This window comes from Bufo bufo, chromosome 9, assembly GCF_905171765.1.
Source record: "Bufo bufo chromosome 9, aBufBuf1.1, whole genome shotgun sequence".
Taxonomy (NCBI): domain Eukaryota; kingdom Metazoa; phylum Chordata; class Amphibia; order Anura; family Bufonidae; genus Bufo; species Bufo bufo.
Window position 1 is genome coordinate 32,370,421 of NC_053397.1, and position 24,748 is coordinate 32,395,168.

The following is a 24,748-nucleotide window of genomic DNA, read 5'->3' on the forward strand; positions in this document are numbered from 1 at the left end:
GGTACCGAGATGAGATCCTCAGACCCCTTGTGAGACCATATGCTGGTGCGGTTGGCCCTGGGTTCCTCCTAATGCAAGACAATGCTAGACCTCATGTGGCTGGAGTGTGTCAGCAGTTCCTGCAAGACGAAGGCATTGATGCTACGGACTGGCCTACCCGTTCCCCAGACCTGAATCCAATTGAGCACATCTGGGACATAATGTCTCGCTCTATCCACCACAGACTGTCCAGGAGTTGGCAGATGCTTTAGTCCAGGTCTGGGAGGAGATCCCTCAGGAGACCGTCCGCCACCTCATCAGGAGCATGCACAGGCATTGTAGGGAGGTCATACAGGCATGTGGAGGCCACACACACTACTGAGCCTCAATTTGACTTGTTTTAAGGACATTACATCAAAGTTGGATCAGCCTGTAGTGTGTTTTTCCACTTTAATTTTGAGTGTGACTCCAAATCCAGACCTCCATGGGTTGAAAGATTTGATTTCCATTTTTTCATTTTTGTGTGATTTTGTTGTCAGCACATCCAACTATGTAAAGAACAAAGTATTTCAGAAGAATATTTAATTAATTCAGATCTAGGATGTGTTATTTTTGTGTTCCCTTTATTTTTTTTAAGCATTTAAAAAAAAAAAGGCGGGGGGGGGGGTGACCGTAATTTCATGGTTGTTCAAGGAGGGTGCTTTTATTTTTTTTGAGGGTTTTAGATTTGCTGACTGTACAGAGGTTTATCGATTTTGTTATATTCAACTATATTATTGCTTGTGGCACTAAAAGTACGTTTTTCTTTTAGGCACAATATGTCACGGCCTATGGTGTGTTTTGTGACACTTTCCTTCACTTGCGGTTGCCCGTGGCAACGTGTGGTGTTGTGTGCATGTGGTGGCAGTGTCTCGGCATTGTGGCTGTTTCCCAGGACATGGTTGCCTCGCGTGCCGTTGCCGGCGGTAACAGGTGGAGTTTGATGTTTGTGTGTACACTTCCCCTTTAAGTGGCTTTCGTCCCTTGCCTGGTGTTGGAAGGGTTAATTCCCTTCCTAGTGAGTGAGCACTGGGTGTGTCTGTGTGTGGGTGTGGCTACTTGGGCTATTTAGCTCCTGCTGGATGCCAGTAGCTGAGGGATACTCCAGCCATGGTGTTTGCTGGAGTCATCCTCCTGGTCTCATATACCATCTATCCAGTGAGGGCCACCCTTGTGGTCATAGGTTATGTTTAGACATAGATGTTCTTATCCTATTATATGTCTAGTGGTGTCTCTATGTTTATTGCAGCTTATGGTTTCTGGGTTCCTGTGTGCTTTGTGTGTGTGCTGTGTCCTTTTGTGTTTGGTGTACATTAGCACTTCTGCACGGGTTCCAGTTATGTGTGTCTGTGGCAGGTATGTGTTGTACTAGTTTCACTACCTGCCATTGCCATCTGCTGTATATGTTCCCCATTCCTTGCAGCTTGGCCAGTGAGACTCCTGTTCATCCGTACCTAGGAGGAACAGGTCGTCTTACCCTGCTCCTAGTTCCAGGGCTATCCTGAGGGCTAGTAGGGACCCTAGGTTCCGGAGTATGAGCTCTCCTACCATCGGGGTTGGCTCATACAGCTAGGAGTCAGGGTCAGATTTATGGACGTTATAGGAGGTGACCTGCTCCCTGTTTCCTGTCCTGGCCCAGCAGCTACTCTTTATTATTGACACCGCACGGCTGAGGGTTTCCCCCACCCTCAGCCGTGACACAATAAAACTGTCTAATTAACTCTATAGTCAATTTTCCTCTTAATAAAGGCTTCATATCTAAGTTGTATTCAGTGCTACTGAAGGTGGATCCGTATGAATTTTGTTTAGCATCACAGGAAAGATGGTTAAGAGATATGTTTTTTTCTGGACTGGGAAGAATGGCAGAGGATCTATCAGCTTCTCTGTAGATATCTTTACAATTCTAACCATAGATTAACACAATTTAAGATGATACATAGACTATGTTATTTGGCCAAATGTCTCTATTCTATTAAATTGAGAAAAGCTTTTCAGATATTAGTAGGAGGTTTTGAAGAATATTTAAGGTAGATGCAGGATAAGTATCCCCTTGGACCTACGATATGCTGGGGGATCTAACTCCACTTTTACTGAGTCCTATTCAATATGCAAAAGTATATAAATTGTTATTTGTGGCGTGCAATGCTATTGCTAGACTTTTGTTGTCATCATGCATTTCTACAGTACATGGCAGAAATGTAACCCCTCAAATGCCATGGTCAAATGTGAACATGACATCTAAGGGTACTTTCACACTTGCGTTGTTTGATTCCGGCAGGCAGTTCCGTTGCCTGAACTGTGTGCAAACGCATGTCATTTTCTCTGACTGATCAGGCATTTTTCAGACTGATCAGGCCAAACGGATCCGGTATTTATTTATTTTCTCATTTTTAAAGGTCTGCGCATGCGCAGACTAGAAGGAAGTATCCGGCATTCCGGTTTTTTGAATGCCCTAATACATTCATACATTTTTTTCGCCGGAGATAAAACCGTAGCATGCTACGGTTTTCTCTTTTGCCTGAATGACTGAACTGAAGACATCCTGATGCATCCTGAACGGATTACTTTCCATTCAGAATGCATGGGGATATAACTGATCAGTTCTTTTCCGGTATAGAGCCCCCGTGACGGAACTCTATGCCGAAAAAGAAAAACGCTAATGTGAAAGTAGCCTAAGTGCTGAAAACCCAGAAATACTGTGCTTTGTGAGAATGAAGAACATGGGTCAGTTTGACTGCTTAGGGAACACTGTAAAAACAAAGCCTAAGAAACTGAGTGACGATTACTGATGCAGTCTGTCTTGGAGCCCACTGTGACACATACACCTGCACGGTACTCGACCGCAGCGCAATCACCTCAGAAACCGCGCTGTGTGGTTGTATCCTAGGCTCCAGTGACCAGAGCCCCATTTACCATTACCAATTTATAATACTAGTGTCTTCTTATTTGCAGGGGCAGACTGAAAACGTAAAGTGCCCCTGGTAGAAAACTGAAAGTTGCCCCATGTTGTAGGCATCCACATTGACATATGGCAGGGCCAACATAAATAGGCAGGGCTAGCAGTCACTGATAGCCAGACCCCTGCTGCATGATGGCGCATTAACCCTTGCAATGTCCTCGCGGGGATCAGAGCTTCCATCGGGTCCCCGCGCTGCTGTGATGGGGACCCGATGGCAGGGAAGGCAGTCCGGTGCCTTCCTTAGGCATTGTGGATGCCTTCCGTGACAGACTGTGAGATCCAGCCCCCTGGATCTCACAGGCAAGCAGGCTGTAAGTGTGTTACACTGATAATACACTTACAGCCAATGCATCACAATACAGAAGTATTGTGATACATTGTAAAGGGGATCAGACCCCAAAAGTTTAAGTCCCAGAGTGGAACAAAAAATAAAGTGTAAAAAAAAGTTAAAAAAAATAAAGTTTTACCAAAACCATTAAAAGTTTCAAGTAAAAAAAAAAATTTCCCAAAATAAAGTTAAAAAAAATAAAAATTTTAAAAATAGGAAAAAAAAGAAAACTAGACATATTAGGTATCATCACGTCCGGATCGACCGGCTCTATAAAAATATCACATAATCTAACCCCTCAAATGACCAATGTCAAAAAAATAAAATAAAAACTGTGCTAAAAAAACACTTTTTTGTCACCTTACATCACTAAAAGTGCAACACCAAGCGATCAAAAAGGCGTATGCCCCCCAAAATAGTACCAATCTAACGTTATCTCATCCCGCAAAAAATTATACCATACCTAAGACAATTGCTTAAAAGTAAAAAAAAAACTATGGCTCTCAGACTATGGAGACACTAAAACATGAATTTTCTTTTTTTCAAAAATGCTGTTATTGTGTAAAACTTAAGTATATAAAAAAATATACATATTAGGTATCGCCGCATCCATAACAACCTGCTCTATAAAAATACCACATGACCTAACCCCTGAGGTAAACACAGTAAAAAAAAAAAACGCGTCAAAAAAGCTATTTACTGTCACCTTACATCACAAAAAGTGTAATAGCAAGCGATCAAAAATTCATATGCACCCCAAAATAGTGCCAATAAAACCTTCATCTCATCCCGCAAAAATGATATCCTACCTAAGACAATCACCCACAAACTTAAAAAACTATGGCTCTCAGACTATGGAGACACTAAAACATGACTTTTTTTGTTTAAAAAATTATATCATTGTGTAAAACTTACATAAATAAAAAATGTAGACATATTAGGTATCGCCACGTCCGTAAGAACCTCCTCTAAAAAATAATCACATGACCTAACCCTTCAGGTTAACACCGTAAAAAAAAAAAAACGGTGTCAAAAAAGACATTTATTGTCACCTTACATCACAAAAAGTGTAATAGCAAGCAATCAAAAACTCATATACACCCTAAAATAGTACCAATCAAACCGTCATCTTATTCTGGAAAAAATTAGCCCCAACACAAGACATTCGCTCAAAAAATATAAAAAAATACGTCTTTCAGAATGTGGAGGCACAAAAAAAATCTTTTTTTTTATAAATGCTTTATTATGTAAAACTGAAACAAACAACCAATATATTTGGTATTGTCGCATCCGTAAGAACCTGCTCTATAAAAATACCACATGATCTAACCTGTAAATAACAAAAAATAAAAACGGTGCCAAAACAGCTATTTTTTGTTACCTTGCCTCACAAAAAGTGTAATACAGAGCAACCAAAAATCATATGTACCCTAAAATAGTACCAACAAAACTGCCACCTTATCCTGTAGTTTCCAAAATGGGGTCATTTTTTTGGAGTTTCTACTCTAGGGGTGCATCAGGGGGACTTCAAATGGAACATGGTATCAAAAAACCAGTCCAGCAAAATCTGCCTTCCAAAAAACATATGGCATTCCTTTCTTTCTGCGCAATGTCGTGTTCCTCTAAAGCAGTGTACAACCACATATGGAGTGTTTCTGTAAATAAAAACTAATTCTGTAAACTACAGAATCAGGGCCATAAATATTGAGTTTTGTTTGGCTGTTAACCCTTGCTTTGTAACTGGAAAAAATTTATTAAAATGGAAAATCTGCCCAAAAAATGAAATTCGGAAATTTCATCTCTATTTTCCATTAATTCTTGTGGAACACTTAAAGGGTTAACAAAGTTTGTAAAATCAGTTTTGAATACCTTCAGGTGTGTAGTTTTTAAAATAGTGTCATTTTTGGGTGGTTTCTATTACGTAAGCCTCACAAAGTGACTTCAGACCTGAACTGGTCCTTAAAAAGTGGGTTTTGGAAATTTTCAGAAAAATTTAAAAATTTGCTTCTAAACTTCTAAGCCTTCTAACGTCCCCAAAAAATAAAATGGCATTCATAAAATGATCCAAACATGAAGTAGACATATTGGGAATGTAAAGTAATAACTATTTTTGGAGGTATTACTATCTATTATAAAAATAGAGAAATAGAAATTTGTTAATTTTTCAAAATTTTGGGTAAATTTGGTATTTTTTTTATAAATAAAAATATTTTTTTTTACTCAATTTTACCACTGTCATGAAGTACAATATGTGACGAGAAAACAATCTCAGAATGGCCTGGATAAGTAAAAGCATTTAAAATTTATCACCACATACGTAAAGTGACACATGTCAGATTTGCAAAAAATGGCCTGGTCCTTAAGGTGAAACATGGCAGGGTCATTAAGGGGTTAATGAAAATTCATAAAAATGTAACATCAACATTAAATTCTTTAGAATAAAGCTGTTATTGTAAAAAAAAATATTATGTTTCCTGATAAGAATGTATAAAGCACTTATAATAACACTGCATTATATTCCATGATGCTAGAACACCCACATCAAGGACAACTTTACATAGCAACATGCAATAAACCTGCCAAACAAATGAAACCCTTCAGGCCTAAAATATGTACTTTATCTCAAGTATTATGAAATATCTTAAGAATACACAAGGCTTTCCCACTTGATATATACATTAACAATTCACACTGAAAGGCTAATCGGAGGTAATAGAATGCCTATGATCTAGATGCTATAAGAAACTGGCTTACAGTCCACATTTAATGGACCTTCATTGTCATTACAAAATGAATGATTGCCATCCGAGCCACTCTCCTACCTCCTGCATCTAGAATATGTTTAATTAAATTGGGGGTGTTTCAATTATCTGAAAAATATAAAGTTGTAAGTATTTCTTTTATTCACGTCACGGCCATTGTAATCAGCTGGCTTTATACATGTGAGCGTTTGAATTTATATATCTAGTTCTTTACAGTCTGTTAGGGTCATTTTAACACATTAATGGACCAATGTATAGATTTCATGAGTGTCCCCTGCTGCATTGGCATTATATCGATTTAAGAGTGTGTGCCAACCCAATAAGCTTCCATTCAGTGCCTTGTATGCCCTTTGTAGTGCAGTCACTATTTATGTTAACGGATTCACACACCACATACTGTACATAGAACCACACATTAAAGGGGTTTTCCAAGATTTTTTTTACTGAATGACCTATCCAGTAGATAGTTTGTCAGTATCAGATTGGTGGGGGTCTAACACCCAGCTGTTTGAGAAGGCACTGGCGCTCAGAGTATCACAGCAGCCTTCTCTGAGCTTAGTCTAGGCCATGTGACGTCATGTTCATCAGTCACATGGCCTAGACGCAGCTCAGCCCCATTAAAATGAATGAGGCTGAGTTGAAGGCCACAGCCATATGGTGAAAAACATGACAGGCAGGCTGCGGCAGTGGCAAGATGGAGCACTGTCAGAGAGGGTAGATCTATTCAACAGTTTCAGCTGGAGGAGTTTGAAAATCCTCATGGATACATATGTCATTTAGGGCTCATGCACACGACCGTATGGCTTTTTAAAAGTGTTTTGCGGGCGGTTTTTAACGGATCCGTTTTTCCATTTTTTATTTCAGTAGTAATTCCGGTTCCGTTACATTTTTCCGGATGGCATATACAGTATACAGTAATTACATAGAAAAAATTGGGCTCGGCATAAAATTTCCAATAGATGGTACTGCAAAAACGGAACGGATACGAAAGACACACGGAGTGCATTCCGTATGTGTTCCGATTTCTTTCCGGACCCATTGACTTGAATGGAGCCATGGAACGTGATTTACGGGCAATAATAGGACATGTTCTATCCTTCAACAGAACGGGAAAACGGGAAAACGGAAATACGGAAACGGAATGCACACGGCACACTTCAGTTTTTTTTGCTGACCCATTGAAATGAATGGTTCAGTATAAATAACACATACTGAACTAAAAATGGCCAGTATACTGAACGCAAAAAACGTTTGTGTGCATGAGCCCTTATTGTGACAAAAGTAACAAACTTCGTTTTTTGGGGTTTCATAACATCACCTGCCGTGCTGAAAACCCTCTCTGAGATGACACTGAAGGCTGGGCAAGAGAGAAGAGAGAGAAACGGGCCACTGTTTTAGTCTGTCTGCCCAGAAGGTCATGGAGTCAAGGAACATGGTATGCTCTGGGGAAAGGCCACAGACATTTAGAGAATTAGATAATAAAAAAAAAAATAATTGATAAAAAAAGTGGACATCTGGCCAGATGTGCAAATATCATGCGGCAAAATTAAATATAGGAGAAGGTGCAGAAGTGCGCCACATTTGCAAAACAACAAGACAAATTTTACTTTTGCTTGTCTGGCTAGGAGTCCAATTTATACTTTTGCTTGCCTGGCTAGGACCAGAAAAATAAAATTTAGACAAAGGCGTGGAAATGTGCCACAATTTCTGCAACTAAGTGGTACGGCAGCAACTCCACCACCAGCAACTTGAGCCTGGGAAAGTTCAGCCTGCACACAAGCTAATTGGTGGTCAAGAATAATTTTCTTACGACGACACATTCCTTTATGGATATCTCACGATGAAACAGAGGACAAGCAGGAGGGGGAGTCTGAGCAGGATAAAAAGCACCTGATGATGACAAAGACACTGTACTGCTTGGGGATGTCAAATGAACACCAGAAAAAGGAGGACAGACCTGTTCTAATTGGGAATGCTGGCCACTTAAATTTTCCCACAAGATCCAGTGTTGCCGGCTCATGTGCTACAATAGAGACCTGGTAAATATGTTTGTCTCCATGGCTTAGTTTAATCATGCAGATCTTGCACATGACTGTGGTTTTGTGTTCTGGCCTTGTGGATAAAAAATATGTGAGTTACTTGCACAGAGCTATAGTCAGCCCAGCTTGGCTTAGGTCTGACATGTTTTGAGCCTGTGCCCACAGTATCAACAGCATCACCAGTTCCCAAGGTGACCACAACAGAAACAGATCTGGCCCTGCCAGTTTGTTGGGAGGTTCTCACCGTATGTTGCCACTGCTCTTTATTGCTACCACAGCCAACACTCTCCTCTGATGTCATCTTCTCCACAGCACCTCAATATAACTCCTAGGTCCTGTCCAACACACAATCATCATCAACTCACCCTCCCCATCTACCACTGCCCTTACCGCCACCACTGTGACTGCAAGTGTCACCACTACTACTGGGCAGATGGCTGATGCTGCTACTAAACACATTCTGACTCTCGGATGACGAAACATGGGTCTTTCAATTTTCACTCTTTATTTCCATTTTATTATGAGGCTGATAAATTAAGTCACCAGTTTCCTATAAATGAAAACTCATGGGTTTCCTAAATAAAAAAGTCATAGATTTAGTACACACAAATTATTGAATGGTACTAGCAAACTTGCAAGTGTTTTTTTCTGTAATTTAAAGACAAATTTAATGTCTTGAATCCCTCCCCTTCCACAAAGACACTGCACATTGGTATTGAGAATGTTCAATGATAATAATGCCATTTGTGTAGTGAAACATGTTTGAACTAGAAGCTCTGATGCAGTAATAATGACCCTTCAGGAAACTTGGGTGTAACAATGCAGTTTTTGAGCATTAATAATTAATGTCTAGTCAACTAGACATTGTGATGCAGTAGGCCTTTATTAACATACTTGCAATTTGCATTACGAACGTTAAATGTGGTACAATTATTGAACGCTTTTTTCACAGAATAATGCACGTTCCCTAAAGGTCATGCAATATTTTTGCAGTGAAGATACATCTCTTTTCAAGTAGATGCTGTGATTCAGTATGCCTTCACTAACACGGTTATAATATACGTTACTGATGTGAAATGCATTTGCTGCTGTATCCACCCCTTATCTTGTGGCAATGTACAACACATACAGTAACACTGCTATAAGATGCCCCATTATAACCAGTAAATAGAAACTAATTTATAGAAAAAATAAAGAAGAGGCAATTCCTCAGTGCTTGCAAGAATGTCATTTGCATTAGGGCTCATTCAGACGGCCGTATGCTGTCCGCAAAAATACTGAATGCTATCCGTTTTTTTGCAGATCCGCAAAAAAACGGATCCGCAAAAAAACGGATAGCATTCAGTATTTTTGCGGACCCATAGACTTCAATGGGGCCATGTCCTGATTTTCACGGACAAGTATAGGACATGTTTCATTTTTTTTGCGGATCCGCAAAAAAACGGATAGCATTCAGTATTTTTGCGGACAGCATACGGCCGTCTGAATGAGCCCTTAAAGTGTAGAAAGAAACTTAAAAAAAAAAATATTCTTGCAAGGATCTGTAATGTAGAACTAGTTGCCAGAAGATGAGATGACAATAGCCTAACAGCAAATATACCTGATAGTGACCAGTTTTCACTCTTTCCCTCTGATTTCACCCCTTAATATACCCCAAATGCCCAAATATTCACTCTCTATAATCTTCCTATACTGTCCCTCCCTATCACCTATTGTCTCCCTATAATCTTCTTATACTGCCCCTAGTTCAGTATTTCAATCTGCAGAGGCAGAGCCGCAGAGTAGCTTTCTGCCAGGTCACAACTACAAAGCAGAATGATGTTCTGTTCATTTTGCACAGTCACCTCCCTGCCTGCTGCCCTCTTGATTGGCTGATCTAGGCTGTCTGTGAGCCTGTAAGCCAATTCGAACAAGCCCTCCCCCGTACTTCTTTCCAGGGTCACGTGAGCATCCTTCTTCTTCCTCCCTTGTGGTATTTCCCCTTCCAATTCTCACAGTAAGGCCTCATGCACACGACCGTTATGTTTTTTGCAGTCCCCAAATTGCAAATCCGCAAAAAAAAACGGAAGCTGCCCGTGTGCCTTCCGCAATTAGCCGAACGGAAAACACGCGGCCCATTGTAGAAATGCCTATTCTTGTTCGTCAAACGGACAAGAATAGGACATGTTATATATTTTTTTCGGGGCCATGGAACGGAGTGCTGTCCGCATCTTTTGCGGCCCCATTGAAATTAATGGGTCTGCACCCGAGCCGCAAAAACTGCGGCTCGGATGCGGACCAGAACAACAGTCGTGTGCATGAGGCCTAAAATGGCACTGCAAACTGTTTTATGTGATTCATCCGAAACAAATCAGAACAACTTTGGACTCGTTTTGTGTACAAATTTTTGTGAACTTTGTAACGAACCCAGTTTATTATGAATTGATTCACTCATCCATAAAAAATGCTTATGTGCTCATATAAACAATGGTGACTGAATTAATGGTATCAAGTGAGATTAGCAAAATAATAATAATATAATAATAATAATAATAATAATAATAATTACATGAATTCTAACAGTTTATTCAGTTAGATTATAATAGCCCGCTTTGCATCCTTTATCTCAGTGCTTTAAAAATCATCCCTTAAACCAGTATTATCAGGACATGAAATACAGTATGTTATTGCTAGATTATCGAATATTCTGGAGTATTAGATAATTTAAAGTTCTTTAAAGTTCTTACTGTATAACATATAAAATAACCCAAAGAATTTACCTTGAGATCTACACTATAATCTGATATTGCATGTGTTCAAAACAGATTTTGTCACAAAATTTTACGTGGACACACAAATATAGCATAACTGTGAAGTTGTCGTGGTGGATTTTAAATGCTGTAAATTTTGTAGCATATTAAATTACCAGCAAATTGGATAAAATGTTAATAAATCTCATCCACACAAAGCAGAAAACATCTGTAGTATAAACTTATCAACAATGCAAATTGTAAATTGGCTGCATGTCAAATCTTTAACTGTCACCAGCCATTCTTCTGTTAGAATTGTTAGAAGCTGTGGAAGTTACAGGGAAAGATCTGCAGCAGAAGGGCTCATGCAATGGCTCATGCACACGGCCATTGCCGGCAGTGGCCCGTATTGCGGCACTCAAACAGCGGGTCCACAATATGCGGGCAGCGGCTGTTTGCTCCCCGCATCACGGATGCAGACTCATTCACTTGAATGGGTCCGCAATCCAGAGCTGCGGTGCGAAACAGAGGCACGGAACTCCACTGAAGCACTACGGAGTGCTTCCGTGGTGTTTCTGTCCGTGCCTCCGCACCGCAAAAAAATAGAACATGTTCTATTTTTTTAAGGTGCGGACGGATCACGGACCCATTAAAGTTGAATGGGTTCACATCCGTCCCGGCTGCCTCACGGATGTTGCCCGTGCATTGTGGACCGCAAATTGCACTCCCTAATGCATGGAACGGCCGTGTGCGTAAGTCCTAAAAGACATGAGCTGTGATAGAGAGAGAGAGCTGCTGCAGAGAGACACGCCCTGCCAGCTGCTGGCCTGAAATACACCTATGAGAACAATAGGAGCAAGGAACGGGGAAATCTCTGGATCCATGTGAGGTACAGGGCTGGTTCTAGCTTTGTTAGAAAAAGATTTCCTATACTATATGATGTCTGATTTTCATCTTTTACATCAATCATGCTTCATTTACATAATGTCTAATATTACTGAAGATCAATCACAGCTGAAATAGCAGACATCAGCTATAAACCGGGCACCTGTAAAATGTGCAGTCCAAATAGAAAAGTTGGGCAGCACAGCTGTATGTCAGGTACAGGCGGAGGGCCAGCGGCTGGGAAGGCGATCCCCCTCCAAATAATAAATGAAAAAATTCCACAGCACCTCCAAGGCGTAAAATAGTAGAAAAGCTTTATTTACCAGACCCGCAACGTTTCGATCCGCTTCCTGGGATCTTTCTCGTCACTGCTTGAGAAAGATCCCAGGAAGCGGATCGAAACGTTGCGGGTCTGGTAAATAAAGCTTTTCTACTATTTAATGCCTTGGAGGTGCCGCGGAATTTTTTCGCTTATATATATATATATATATATATATAGGCACTGAGTCCCTTAAACAGTAACTTGCTATTTCTGCATTTTTTCATTTGGGGCTTAAAGAGGTTTTCTGCGATTTTTTTTTTTTACCGATGACCTATCCTCTGATTGGTGGGATTCCTACACCCGGGACTTCTCAGCTGTTTAAGAAGACATCAGTGCTCCTGTGAGCGCTGCGGCCTTCTCTCGGCTTTTACTAGGCCGGGTGTCACATGGCCTAGGAGCAACTCAGCCCCATAGAAGTGAAGGGGGCTGAGCTGCGATACCAAGCACAGCCACTATAGAACGTATGGCACTGTGCTTGGTAGGGTGCGAGAAGGCTCACAGGAGTCAAAACAGCTGATCTGCGAGGTTCCCAGGTGTCTCGGGTTCCCAGAGGATAGGTCATCAGTAAAAAAATCTCGGATAACCCTTTTAAGCTCTGAAATAGTGTGCACAGTGTTCCTGTGGTAACTGTTTCTGAAACATACAGCGGCTATCATCTCACCTCTATAATGTCAATATAATATATCAGTGAAAATAAACTACAAGGTCCAATAACATTTTATTTCAGGTTATGGACCTGGTTTTTATTAACCTGTAGAAAAATAAGACACATTTATGAGATCTTTTCTTCTATAGAAAATGACATTTTACTGTTATATAGAGATGAAGTAAGCATTTTGTCTAAATTTTCAACTTTGCAATTTTAGTGTTTTGCAACCAAAAGGGCTTTTCTGGATATTAAACATTATGGATACATTCGGGGCAATTTTTTATGATCACATTTCACTCATTTACATAAACACTCATTTACGCCATATTCTTATCAGTTTGATAAGAGTTTAGTTTTAAAGAGTATTTATGAGGTCAGGAGATCAGAGATGAGGCTTCACTCAACACGTGATATCCCAAGTGATATTCTGCAAATAGACATTTTTAACCCCTCATCTCAAAAATGGCTGAATATTTGGAATAAATACAAATTGAAATAATTATTGTTTTTAGCCAAAAATGAATGAAATGCAATCATAAAAAATTGCTCAAAGGTGTCCATAGCCTTTAATTGTAATTGTCGTTTCATGTGACTATTCAGGACATGCTGTTTTCTTTGTCTACATGTGGATAAGACTATCTTGGACCATTATATGACTTTCATTCTGCATTTTTTTTGAAGTTTTCTCTGAGCTGATAGGTGGAAATCATCAGTTATTATGTCTCCCATACATTGCACATGTAGTGGCCCAGAGGGACACTACAACTCCTATGTTCCTATTGCTGGCCTGTTTGTGGCCATTGTATTGTTTTGCACGACCAACTGTACCACCAGCAGCAAAGTGTCATTTTTCTATATGCAAAAACTGTTATGTTCATGCAATGTGCTTTGTTGTCCAGCAGATGGCAGTGTATGTGGCAGAGAGATCTTTAGTCAGAATGAAAATAACCATTCCATTCTTCCCCTTTTGGCCAATAGTGGGCTAGTCTTGCTTTCAACCAAGGGAGGGGTTGCAGTAAGCTGTAGTTGAGTTGAGAGTTGGAATGAGAGAGTGAAGCAGCATGTTGTGGTGAGGGAGTGTTTCCCCTCACTGCTCCAGGAGCTTTGAGAAAGTAGCTCAGCAAACAACCCACTCCTGATATATAAAAGGCTTCTGAGAGGGAAAACGGTGCCAAAGACACCCTACTCAGCAAAACGGGTCACAGGATACCTCACTCTCATAAGAAACAGTAACTGAAGCTGATAGGAGCCAGACTGAAGCCAGAGATTAGCACAGCAGCAGAGAGATAAAGCAAAGTATTCAAGTTTACCTGCCAGTTTACCCCTTAACCTGCTTGAGTCAAAAGAAATATCAAGTATTGTTTAGATGACACAAGGTTTTTGCAAGTTTATTCAAGTAAAACCTATTAAACTTTACCAAGTCTGGACTCTACTTACTCCACCAACTACAACTCCTTTGTTGCTACGGAGCCTAACCCCTGGGAGTAACAGTATGCAGATAGGAGCACTGTGACACAAACTATTAAGGCAGCATCACCACTCAACTTTCATAAACACTGGGACCCGATCGCCCTGGGGGGCAGCCTATTGCATACACAGATAAGAGAAGATCCTGTACTACCTCTTTGTAGCACACCTTCAGAAACAGCATGATTGACATTATACTAATAATGAGCAAAGTAGGTTTGAATCCAACACTCAGATGAGTTACAAAACTTAATATAAGCCTCTGTAACTTCACTGTCTTTCTCTGTACCCCTGTCTCTCCCCAGAAACCCCTCCCACTACCCTTTCCAAAGGCTGGTATGGGCTGTAGCTGTAACCTGATCTCTCAGTGAAAAACTAAACTGCCTCACTGCAGATGTGAGTGATCAGTGCACCAGGCTGAAGAGGGAGCAGGAGTGGAAGAAAGAGACACTTCTCTGTAATAAGATATATTATAAAGTTTATTATCTTCGCTTGTGTAATTTATTTTTTTAATTATTTTCTGTTTAACATGTGCCTATAATTTATCTTTTTTTGCTAGCCTAAATAGTAAATCCAAAGCAATTTTTATTAATACATGTTGCTTTGCTTGAAGCTCTGTTTTTTTGTGGCAGTATTCTAATTCTCTAGCTTCTTTGCCATTCAGTTAAGTGATAAAATCCTGTTTGCCTAAAGCCAGCACTAAAGAGAGCTAAGAATCTTTCTAGAAACAGATTTTTTTCCAGTTCAATGGAAGCTACCTAAATACATTTTCTTAACCCCTTAGTTACCACTAATGCACCTTTTTATGGTGGTCACTAAGGGGTCTTAGATTGGGCCGCTGCCCTTTTGCAGTAGACCAGTCTAAGCGCTGCAGGGTCTTCCATGCAGTGGAGAGTGGGGGCTTGACTCTCACATGATTCGGGCCTTTTAAACCTTTACATGCGGGGGCAATGTCTCCCGCTGCATATAAGCGGTTACAGAGGGAGTGGACTACCTCTATCTCCAATCGGCACCCCGAAAAAGTTGCAAAAAGAATATATCGTCCACATATTTGTCCACTGCGAACACTTAAATTATTTGCGTCACATCTCCTGTTTAAAGTGTACGCATCCCTAAAATATCAGTCACATCCAGTGCACTTTTTCCGTAGACACTACGAACTGTGACATTACCTGTGGTTCCTGTCCTGTATAACGTTTCCTCATCACAAATACCTTTGTAATTTTTTTTTGCACATACACTTCCAAATCCTACGCTACTGTACGTGTGACATACTTTCAAGCATATATCACATTTAAAATGAAGAAGGCGAGCAATAAGGGACGGGGATGTGCACGTGATGCTGATGGGGCAAGCAGAGGCTGTGGCCCTGGGCGCAGAGAAACAGTGCCTGCTGCTAGAGCACAAGAAAAACAACATTCAAGATACCTAGCTTCATGTCTCAGTTTGCAGGGCGGCGCAGGACACCACTCTTGAAGTCAGACCAGTTTGACCAGGTGGCCGATTGGATTGCAGCAGATAATGCTTCCAGTCAGTTGAGCACCACCCTGTCTTCCACCAAGTTCAGTCTCAGTAGCCAGGAGTCTTGTCAACACAATCCTCACCCTGATCCTCCTTCCTCCCACCATTTACAGTCTGGCCAAACAAGTGATCCCACACTTGGATATTCCGAGGACCACTTTTCATTGCCATTACTTGAATTGGCCCTCTCGCCAAGCATGCTTGAAGAGGGACATGAGATCTTGTGCCCTGATTTCCAATCTCTTGAACATCCACAGTCACAAGAACATGACGGTGGGGAACAGCAATTAGTGTTCAATGAGGTGGATGATGAGGGGTAGATGTTCCGTAGTATGGCGCTTTTTTGTGGAAAGTGCGGATGACAAAAGAATAGTAGTTTGCAACCTGTGCCATACGAAAATGAGCCAGAACCTGAACACTAGCAACCTCACCACCACCAGCATGATCCGCCACATGGCATTCAAGCACCGTAATAAGTGGGACGAACGCTTGGGTCCACAATCTGTGTCTGCGGGTCACACCACTGCCTACCCTTCTCCTGTGGTTTGTGCTGGCCAATCCCCTTTCGAAGGTGCAGGCCTGGATACATCCCGCCCTTTACCTGGACCTTTGCAAGCACCATCAGCAACCACATCCACTTCCGTGTCCCAGCGCAGCGTACAAATGTCCTTACCCCAGGCATTTGAACGCAAGCGCAAGCCACCCACCCACAGGCCATCACACTAAATGCGCAACTTTTGAAATTACTGGCCCTGGAAAGCTTGCCATTTAGGCTTGTGGACACTGAGGCCTTCTGCAGCCTGATGTAGGCTGCCATCCCTCGTTAAGCAGTCCGCCAGCACCTATGTTAGTGGCTCCAAACCCCACTTCTCCTCCTCCGCCTTCTCCTCCACTTCCACCTCCGAATTATCTGCGTGCAGCACCAGTCAGTCATCAGTTGGTAGCTGGAAGCAGTGTAGCACTGCAGTGGGGAAGCAGCAACAGGCCGTGCTGAAGCTGATATGCTTAGGGGACAAACAGCACATCACCGCAGAGCTGTGGCAGGGGATAAGAGACCAGATTGAGCGGTGACTCAATATGGTCTCAACCTAGAAAAAGGCATGGTTATGTCTAATAATGGCCGTAACTTGGTGGCGGCTTTGGAGCTCGGCAAGCTCACACACATCCCATGCCTAGCCCACGTCTTAAACTTAATGGTTCAGCGGTTTCTCAAAACCTACCCCAATTTGCCTGAGCTACTGGTGAAGGTGCGCCACGTGTGTGCACATTTCCGCAAGTCACCGACAGCTTCAGCCAGTCTGTCAACACTACGGCAGCGTTTGAAATTGCCAGCTCACCGGCTGTTGTGCGATGTGAGCACACCCTGGAACTTGAAGTTCCACATGTTGGCCAGGCTTTGAGAGCAGCCTGGCCAGTAGTGGAATACCAGCTGCAACATGGTCTTCACCTTTCCAGTCAGCTTCCGCTATTCACAAGCGAGGAGTGGGCATGGATGTCTGACCTCTGTGAGGTTTTAAGAAAATTTGAGGAATCAACACAGATGGTGAACAGCGATAACGCTATTATCAGCGTAACCATCCCACTTCTGTGTCTTCTCAAATGCTCGCTGCTCACAACTAAGGACGACGCTTGGCATATGGAAGAGGTGGAAATTGGGGAAGACATTACACAGGGTGATAGCCAGACCACCCTCAGTTCGTCTTCTCAGCGCAAATTGGACGATGAAGAGGAGGAGGAGCAGGAGACGGTTGCCTCCACTACAGAGGGTAGTACCAATGGAAGTTTAATTCCATCTGTTCACCGTGGGTGGGCAGAAGAGGAGGACGAGGATGAGGAGATTGAGAGTGTCTTGCCTGTTGGTACCCTGACACACAAGGCTGACTTCATGTTAGGCTGCCTTTCCCGCGACCCTCGCGTTATATGCATTTTAGACAACACGAATTACTGGTTGTTCACCCTTCTCGACCCCCGCTACAAAGAGAACTTCTCATCTCTCATTCCTCTTCGCATATAATGTTTTACAGAGTCAGCTCACATGCAGGCCCTTGCATTAAATTTTTTAGAGGGTCAGCTTAGCTGCAGGCCCTGGCATATAATTTTTTAGAGGGTCAGCTCACCTGCAGGGCCTCACATACAATCTTTTAAAGGGTCAGCTCACCTGAAGGCCCTCGCATATAATGTTTTAGAGGGTCAGCTCACCAGCAGGCTCGCACCTAAAATCTTTCACAGGGTTAGCTCACCAGCAGGCCTTCACCTACAATCTTTTACAAGGTTAGCTCACCAGCAGGCCCACACCTAAAATCTTTCACAGGGTCAGCTCACCAGCAGGCCCGCACCTAAAATCTTTTACAGGGTCAGCTCACCTGCAGGCCCTCACCTAATTATACCTAATAGGTAATTTGCGCGCATGCTGCCTTGCTTGGATGTGGTAGCCGTAGCTGTTTCTCAGGCTCCCTCTCTGGAATCGAACCATGATTACCGATGGTCTACATGGTTTGGGCTAAAAATAACATTGAAAGTTGATAGGGCAGCAGGCCCTTGCCCATAATGTTTTAGATGGTCAGATCAGCAGGCCCTTGCTCCAAATGTTTTTTGAGGGTCACCAGCAGGCCATCAATCATAATTTTTTAAGACTGCGTATGATGCCCTCCTTTATGTGTAACAAAGGGTGTATTGAAGTGTCTGTTCCTTGTAATTTTTGGCAACCCTTTCACTTAGTGCATAGGCTTTGTGAGTGTAGGAGTCCCACTACATGAACAATTGTACCACAATGTGAATGAGGCCCTCCTTTATGTGATATACAGGTTGTATCAGAGTGCCTCTTCCCTGTAAATATACAGAAAAGGATGTTTCTATAAATTTTTCATCTAAAATCGATTTTTTTCTTATGTTTTGTGCGTATTATTATCAGTCTGTAAAAGTGGCGTACTATTCGGACAACATCATTCCCAGCAGCGACCTGGGAGTCCAAGATGCATCCAGACATCCTCCCCATGCTATTCCAGAACCATTTTGGTGGTGTTTCCATCAATTTTTGACATTTTCCTGTTTTCCTATGAACCAGGCACCCTTCACTCTTCAGAGCAGGGGGTACCTGGTTTAATGCTCGAGTTCTCCCATTGACTTCCAGTATGCTCAGGTGCTCAGTCGAGCACCCGAACATCCTGATGTGTTCGGCCCGAGCCCCCGAGCACCCAAGCTTTACGGTGCTCGATCAACACTAGTCAGTACCATAAGCACAGCTATTAATAATCTATAGAACTTTCTTTTTAAGATGTTTGTTTTAGATTCACATTTTTTTATATCCGGCCCTAAAAATTTTATGCTGGTGTTAGATGAGATGAAATATGATTTCAAAATGCTCAGAAATGTAACTTTTTTCCATTTTATAAATTAATAACTTTCATAGTGGGTAGACATGCTGTAAATATATATGATATCTATGGCGTGATATGTCTATTTTGTTTCTATACCTATACTAACCCTAACTAGGGACTGATTATGGGAAGAGACAGAGATCTCCCCTCCAATTCTTCATGTTTTCTCTAAGCACTTACAGCAACAAAGGAGTCGTACTATCTTTGGACAGAGCTCTGATGCTCCATCTGTCTGCTAATGAAAAGAATACAGTGATCAAGTGTACATGAATACTGCCATCAGAATCAGATTATAGGGAGGGGTTATGAATCTTCCTGGAATAGATGAGTACTTATTAGACTCAGCGGGGCACATTTATTAAAACCAGCATTTTAGACGCCGGTATTAATAAACCCCTAAGCTGGTGGTGGATCTGCTGGGGTTATGAAGAGGCACCAGCTTCTTCATAACATCGGCGATCCTTTGGCCGTTCTAATTGCAAGATAGCCTCTGAGCTGTCTTAAATTTAGACATTTTTCTATGCCTAAAACAGTCGTAGAAAATGGTAAATGAGACAGCCCCCTGCCCACGCCAAGCCCACTTTTTTAGACCTGGCGTGAGCAGGGAGAAGTCACAGATTGCGGTGCAACTAGCTGTTGCGGAGCAATCAGTTCCTTAAATAAGCCTAATGTAGGCATATTTCAGCTTAATAAATGACCTCCAGTATGTTGTAAACTGCCAGGGGAACTGGGAATTAAAGCTGTTTGCAGACAAAAAGGCCAAGCGTTACTGCTTGCCAGTTACCACAGAGGTGCTAATGGAATTTATGTAGGCCACCCACAGACAGTGTGTCTCCAGCCCATCTCTGGGACTAGGGCTGTATGTATCCATAGACCAGAAGATCTACTTCAAAAGCAGCCTTGTCATAATAGATATTTTGTAATAAAAAACGTATTTTCTTATGATCAGGGAACTATGGTGCTTCTTTGTTCTCAAGCAGCAGGAAGTTCAGCCTTTTGAAATCTACCCATTTTTGGCCTTAGACAACCTACTGCATTAGATATTGGTTGGAAGGATTAAAATTCCATATTTCTGTTTGTCATGCCTAGTTCAGTAAAAATATGCTGAAAATTTGCTGGTCATGTTATCCCTCTCAAAGATATGTACAATAAGGTTTGACTCAATTTAGAATTATGATATACAACTTTCCACTTGTTGCATATAATTAGCCAACCTTTTGAAGAAGAGAGAAGGGGCTGGCTAATACCCTTTAAAAATTGCAGTGTGGATCCAACACTGTTCTGATTGGAATGAGGTTCATTATATTAACCCTTTTATTTCTATACTGTTTGCTTATCTGCATGTCCTTTTTTGTAATCTTTTTCAACTTTTTAGCACTGTATTTTTTATGTATATTAAATCTTAAATTTTGTAATTCGTTCCTTACTGCTCTGACATACTTAAAAAATTCTAAGCACTGCATTGCTGTGTTGCCATTGAAGGCCAGTGTGCTAGTTTTCCTGTCATATAGAGATGTCGCGAACATAAAATTTTCCGTTCGCGAACGGCGAACGTGAATTTTTGCAAATGTTCGCGAACGGGCGAACCGGGCGAACGGCCATAGACTTCAATAGGCAGGTTAATTTTAAAACCCACAGGGACTCTTTCTGGCCACAATAGTGATGGAACAGTTGTTTCAAGGGGACTAACACCTGGACTGTGGCATGCCGGACGGGGACCCATGGCAAAACTCGCTTGGAAAATTACGTAGTTTACGCAGAGTCGGGATTTAATCCATAAAGGGCATAAATCACCTAACATTCCTAAATTGTTTGGAATAACGTGCTTTAAAACATCAGGTATGATGTTGTATAGATCAGGTAGTGTAAGGGTTACGCCCGCTTCACAGTGACAGACCAATCTATGACAGACAAAACTCCCCATTTAACGCACCGCAAACAACCGCAAACAGTCCATTTGCACAACCGCAAACTCCCCATTTGCACAAGGTTGGATACCAAGCTAGCCATGTCCCGTTCCTTGTCCTCACTGACGTCATTGAAGGTCTCTTCCTCCACCCAGTCACGTACAACACCAAGGGTCCCCGAAAGGTGACAACATGCCCCCTGGGACGCCTGCTGTGGTTGGTCTTCCACCTCCTCAAAGCCACCTTCCTCCTCTGACTCCTCTTCTTCAGACTCCTCTCTCTGCGTTTCCGCAGGTCCGGCAATCGACGACGACAAGGCTGCTTCTGGTGGTGATGGTGACCACAACTCTTCCTCTTCATGCTCATCTACGGCCTGATCCAGCACTCTTCGCAGGGCACGCTCCAGAAATAACGCATATGGGATGAGGTTGATGATGTTGCCTTTGGTTTGACTGACCAGGTTTGTAACCTCCGCAAAAGGATGCATGAGCCTACAGCCATTGTGCATGAGCGTTCAGTAACGCAACCAAAAAAATACCCAGCTCCGCAGAGGCTATCCTCTTTTTTTTTAAATTAAAAAAAAATCTGTTCTTAACAGTTTAATCTCTGTTTTGTCCCCTATCAGGGGCCAGTGTATGGAATAGATTTTAGGAACCGGGAGATGGAAAAAGATGCTTGGTCGGTCCTCTTACTTCAGTTTTGGGGCACTGCGCGTGCGCCGTGTAATGTACTGTGCAATTCCAATATGAGTGGTATGTTAAAGAGCTTCTGTCACTCCACTAAACTCATTTTTTTTTTTTGTCTCCTTAAAATCCTTATGCTGCGATTTCTCAATATATAGGGCTATTACTCAGTTTGGTTCAGTAGTTATATAAAAAAACTGACTTTTATAATATGCAAATTACCTCTCTAGCAGCAGGTAGGGCGGCTACCTGCTGCTAGCAGCCGCATCCTCCATTCATAATGACGCCCCCTCCTCATGTTGATTGACAGGGCCAGTGAACGCGCTCGTCCTTCTGACTGGCCCTGTCTGCGTTTTAAATCTTGCGCCGGTCTTCAGTTGGCGCAGGCGCACTGAGTGGGGGACGCTCGCTCGGCTGCTCCATTCTCAGTGCGCCTGCGCCGGGTGTACATGTGACGTCATCGGTGCAGGCGCCAACTGAAGACCGGCGCGAGATTTAAAACGTAGACAGGGCCAGTCAGAGGACGAGCGCGTTCACTGGCCCTGTCAATCAACATGAGGAGGGGGCGTCATTATGAAAGGAGGATGCGGCTGCTAGCAGCAGGTAGCCGCCCTACCTGCTCCTAGAGAGGTAATTTGCATATTATAAAAGTCTGTTTTTTTTATATAACTACTGAACCAAACTGAGTAATAGCCCTATATACAGTATTGAGAAATCGCAGCATAAGGACTTTAAGGAGATAAAAAAAAATTATGAGTTTAGTGGAGTGACAGAAGCCCTTTAAGTAGTACTATTCCTATCAGTTTAATCCCTGTTACGTCCCCTATCAGGGGCCGGTGTATGGGATAGATTTTAGGAGATGGAAAAAGATGCTTGGTCGGTCCTCCTACTTCCAATTTGGGGCACTGCGCGTGCCACGTGCAATGTACTGTGCCACCAGATATGAGTGGTGTGTTACGTAGTACTATTCCTATCAGTTTAATCCCTGTTACGTCCCCTATCAGGGGATGTGTATGGAATAGATTTTAGACAACTGCGAAGAGTTGTCAATAGTTGACACACTCATGACATAAATTTTATTCCTCTATGCGTCAATCTTGGTGTAGTGATGACTGTGCTCCTGCGCACGTTTGGGAGATTGCAGATGATGGGGTTTTTTAAAAGCCTATGGTCGTGCTGAGGTAGTTCAGTGACAGTTAAGTGACCCAGAAAACAATGATTCTGCAGTGTGGGCCCATTGTTGGCCTAGTAGGCTTTAATCATCACCTTAGATGATCACAAAGAATATTTATGTTTTTTCTATGCAAAATTATCCAGCCGATCGCTTTTGGTCTGTTTACAATGAAGCAACGACCTTATCATCTGGGGTGTGCCAACATTGCCATTGCCAACACACTCATAGAGGTGGTGGCTTCATTGTAATACGCAAGCTCCTTCACCACAACAAGGTAACGATCACGAAGGAGAATTTTTTTTGTTTTATTTTTGCAGCCACAGTGCAGCACCAGAGGCCAGAAAAATTAGGCATGTACACATGATGTTTTCCAGGCAGAAAGTGCACTAAAACATTGCGGCTTGAACCCTAGTTGGTGGCAGATAAATCACGCAAGTCATCCGGCATGCAGAGCTAAAATACAGCAGCGTGTGGACCATTTTTAGCCAAAGGCAGCTCATCTCATCAGGCCTTTTTTAGTCAAATGTATCGCCCACCGTCAGTCCCTTCGGGATCCATGCCTCATTCATCTTAATAAAGGTGAGGTAATCTAGACTTTTTTGATCTAGGCGACTTCTCTTCTCAGTGACAATACCTCCTGCTGCACTGAAGGTCCTTTCTGACAGGACACTTGAAGCGGGGCAGGCCAGAAGTTCTATCGCAAATTGTGATAGCTCAGGCCACAGGTCAAGCCTGCACACCCAGTAGTCAAGGGGTTCATGGCTCCTCAGAGTGTTGAATTCTGCAGTTAAGGCGAGGTAGTTTGCTACCTGTCGGTCGAGTCGTTCTCTGAGGGTGGACCCCGAAGGGCTGTGGCGATGCGTAGGACTTAAAAAGCTGCGCATGTCCTCCAACAACAACACGTCTGTAAAGCGTCCTGTCCGTGCCGGCGTGGTCGTGGTAGGAGGAGGATTACTTTCACCTCTTCCCCTGTTAGATTCCCGTTGTGCTGTGACATCACCCTTATACGCTGTGTAAAGCATACTTTTTAATTTTTTTTGGAACTGCTGCATCCTTTCCGACTTGCGGTAATTCAGTAACATTTCAGGCACTTTCTGCTTTTACCGGGGGTCTAGTAGCGTTGCCACCCAGTACAAGTCGTTCTCCTTCAGCCTTACGAGCACCCTGGGATGCCTGCTGTGGTTGGTCTTCCTCCTCCTCCTCAAAGCTACATTCCTCCTCTGACTCCTCTTCATCAGACTCCTCTTCCAGCGTTGCCGCAGGTCCAGCAAGTGATGCTGATAAGGCTGTTTCTGGTGGTGATGGTGAGCACAAATCTTCCTCTTCACGCTCATCTACAGCCTGATCCAGCACTCTTCGCAGGGCACGCTCCAGGAAGAAAACAAATGGGATGATGTCGCTGATGGTGCCTTCAGTGCGACTGACTAGGTTTGTCACCTCCTCAAAAGGACGCATGAGCCTACAGGCATTGCGCATGAGCGTCCAGTAACGTGGCAAAAAAATTCCCAGCTCCGCAGAGACTGTCCTAGCACCCCGGTCATACAAATACTCGTTGACGGCTTTTTCTTATTGGAGCAAGCGGTCGAACATTAGGAGTGTTGAATACCAACGTGTCGGGTTGTTGCAAATCAAGCGCCTCACTGGCATGTTGTTTCGCCGCTGGATATCTGAAAAGTGCGCCATGGCCGTGTAGGAACGCCTGAAATGTCCACACACCTTCCTGGCCTGCTTGAGGATGTTCTGTAAGCTTGGGTACTTATGCACAAAGCGTTGTACAATCAGATTCAACACATGGGCCATGCACGGCACATGTGTCAACTTGCCCAAATTCAATGCCGCCAACAAATTGCTTCCGTTGTCACACACCACTTTGCCGATCTCCAGTTGGTGCGGAGTCAGCCACTGATCCACCTGTGCATTCAGGGCAG

General features: G+C 42.7%; 1 non-coding gene across 1 annotated transcript; it reads left to right on the top strand.

Moving 5' to 3' along the window:
- Positions 1-21,518: 21,518 nt before the first annotated feature.
- LOC120979961 lies at positions 21,519-21,704 on the top strand. The gene has a single exon (XR_005774449.1). It is a non-coding gene; the product is annotated as a U2 spliceosomal RNA (small nuclear RNA).
- The last annotated feature ends 3,044 nt before the right edge of the window (positions 21,705-24,748 follow it).